At 26.6% G+C, this 3,160-nt stretch overlaps 1 long non-coding RNA gene across 2 annotated transcripts; it reads right to left on the reverse strand.

The window, feature by feature from the left end:
* Positions 1–489: 489 nt before the first annotated feature.
* LOC119662634 lies at positions 490–2,830 on the reverse strand. Of its 2 annotated transcripts, XR_005250845.1 has the most exons (3): positions 2,630–2,830; positions 2,476–2,573; positions 490–978 (listed from the first exon to the last, which is right to left on the reverse strand). It is a non-coding gene; the product is annotated as an uncharacterized LOC119662634 (long non-coding RNA). The 2 variants fall into 2 exon arrangements; XR_005250846.1 differs by lacking the exon at positions 2,476–2,573.
* Between the last annotated feature and the right edge of the window lie 330 nt (positions 2,831–3,160).

Here is a 3,160-nt window from a genome sequence, read left to right on the forward strand (position 1 = left end):
TTAAAAATAAAATATTTTTGTTATAATTTGGTACTATTCAAAAACCTTTGCATTAGCAAAACAGTTTTCTTCGTAATTTTCGTCGTATTTATCTTTAAAAACTACATTCGTTTAATTTTGGAGAATCGCTCAATTTTATAAGAAACTTATAAATAAATTGTTCAATTGAAAATTAAAGGATAACTTCAAAATACCATATGAATTAAACGAAAAATTGCTTCATATTCGGTTATACTTTTTATAATAGAAAAGATTTTTACTTTCTACAATCCATAATAAGCGATGAAACTATTTTCCAGAATTGATAGAACCCTAGTTTAATGGACAATCAAATTTGCAACATTGGTGACTTTCCTTGTTCTAGTATTCTATTTTATTAAGAAAATATCCTCAGTAATGTCGTTCAGTTATATCTAAATGAGACATAAATATTGTTATATTGTATATATTGTATATAAATTTTAAAATACAAATATATGTACATTTTTACTTTGTAAATTAAATTGTTCTTTTTTATTTTCACAATCACTCTTCATTTGTCATTAGAGAGGTTGTAACATATATTCGCCTTGCATAAACATTTCTTCTTGGATAGGTGCATATTTGGTTAAACTTCCCGTTAATATTACTTTCCATTTAAGTCTTTTTTTATCTAAATTCGAAATTTTAAGCCCACATTTAAATGGATTAAAAATAATTTCCTTCTTTTTATCGCATACATTTTGTCAAATAAATTTCGATTTCATCCATGAGCTTTTTAACATCCATCGCACTAGTAATTCGTATGAAATGCGAAAAAAAACATCAGATACAGAATCCGACAGGTCTAGTATTTTAGTGACGACATTGACTCCATATCGCATAATTTAATAGACCTAATCAGCTGTAAGCAATAAGCAATAAGCCGCGTGATGTCATGATATTCCAAATTGTATATGGTACAGTAACAGCTTTGGTAGGATTTACAAGCAACATTATCTATAAGTATAAATTAATATTTTATTGACTTCTTTTTAATTAAAAATTAGTTTGAGTTTAAATAGTTAATGAAATTATTACAATCATGATTTTATATAGATACTTAGGTGTGGCTAGGTAGTAGCTTAGGTGAATAAAAAGGAGGGTAAATAATATAAAGAGATAGAATCTTTATAGTATACACATTAGACTGTTTTCACACCTATTTCTTATATTGTTTAGAGCACTATTTGTGCTCAGTATTCATTTATTATTCATTTAAATAATAAATAATGAGCCACATTATTTTTATTATTTAACAAGACTAATTCGGTATATACTTTGTGATAATGATTGAAATTATATATTTTCAATTTGAGTTCATATAACCGTAAACATATGCATATATTATACCTTTACACTATTATATTTATTGTTCTGCGATTGACACAGAACTATTCATTTTATTTAAAAATTATTCTTATCACTGCACATTAATTGAGTTTATAATGAAGTGAAAACTTCAATAATATAATATGTAGACAGTGTGGTACTCGCATAACACCAATTTGTTTGGCAGAGGTTCATGTTAAGTAAATATGGTATGTGATTCATTGCAGAGGAACTTAAGGGTGAAATATAGAAAATATATTAATGTTAATATATATCATATTGTCAGTTCTTCCGTTTTTCAGTATTTGAATTGATGAAGAAATGACTTTGAATATTTTTTCAAATGTTCTCATTTTTATCCCTCGAAAACAGACAGACTCTTTTATGTTGAAGCAGATATGTTATGTTGGATAATATCGGATTATTCAAATAAAGTTTTATATTATTCAACTCATAGGGAATATGTTTTCCGATATCTTTTTACTACCTAAAAGGCACTAACTTTACTATATTACACAAAACTTACATATATATGAAAAATATAAAAACAGCTAAATTCTTATTAAACTTAGACTAGGTGCTCTCTAATAATAACAAAATTTAAATTTATTAATAATATTATTAAGATATTTTGAAGTTACAAAACAGCTATAGACAAGTGCAGGCATTTCACCTGGACCCATGTTAAATACAACTTTTATACCGGTACCTACATCGTGTTTTTATACTTTCTTCCTCATCTCATTCCATGTACAAAGTCTTCAACCTTTTGTGTGTTTGCTGTGAAATGGGCATTTGGTTACAGCAGTAGCAACAACAACAGCAACAACAACAACAACAACAACAGATAATACAATAGAATCGTTGGCCTATTTCAGTTAACACTTTTATTTGTTAATTTCTTAAATAAACTTAATCAACTGACGATTATAGTTAACAATGAAATTTATAGACTAATATTGCTGAAGTGTTCTTGCTGGAGTTTCAATATTCGTAATGGAGGTTATTAATCTTTCAAGTCACTATACAATCAATACGTCAACTATTAGAACTTTGTGCCTTTTTTACATATTATAATCCTACTTTCTCAATAATTTCACAATTTAAATATTTTGTTGGTATCACCTTTGAGTAATATGCTAATATTTGTTTACGTATCTGACGCTATATATTTTTCGTGCTTTTTCCTAATATCATTTTAACTAAAATTAACTTGTATCACCCTAAAACAGGATTAAAGTAATGTTATATACGCTTAATATTATTGCCACAAACTCACCACCACTGCACCTAACAGTTCCTGTAAAGTATCTGCTTTTTATTCATGCATTTCATCACTCTCCAAGATGCCAACTATATAATCACCAAAAATCGATTCATCTCTCTGCCACTTGTATAATTTTTCCAGTAATAATTTCTTTCAAATGATATATGTACGTCGTATTAATCTTTTTAATTGTTACTGATTAATTTTTTTTAACTTTTGGATCAGTTTTGTTGTTAAGTGCAACTGATTTCATTTTAAATTTACATTGTCAATTTATCTTATAAATTCATTGTAAGTTGATATTGTTAGATTATAAATAATTTACTTTACTTTTAAATTTAAGTAATTTCCTCCATTTACTTTATTTGTTTTTTAGTTGTCATTTGATAACTGTCATTTACAGTGGTGGCAATAAATATGTTCTTTGATATTGAAATGACATGTTTAATAGTGTATAGTGTACATAATATTATTCGGACAAAACACTTCCACATTAGGCTTTTAGAACAAAATCTTGTAAAATTTTTTCTTATATGAGGTTAG

The sequence above is a fragment of the Teleopsis dalmanni genome, chromosome X, assembly GCF_002237135.1.
Source record: "Teleopsis dalmanni isolate 2A chromosome X, ASM223713v2, whole genome shotgun sequence".
In the NCBI taxonomy this organism is placed as follows: Eukaryota; Metazoa; Arthropoda; class Insecta; order Diptera; family Diopsidae; genus Teleopsis; species Teleopsis dalmanni.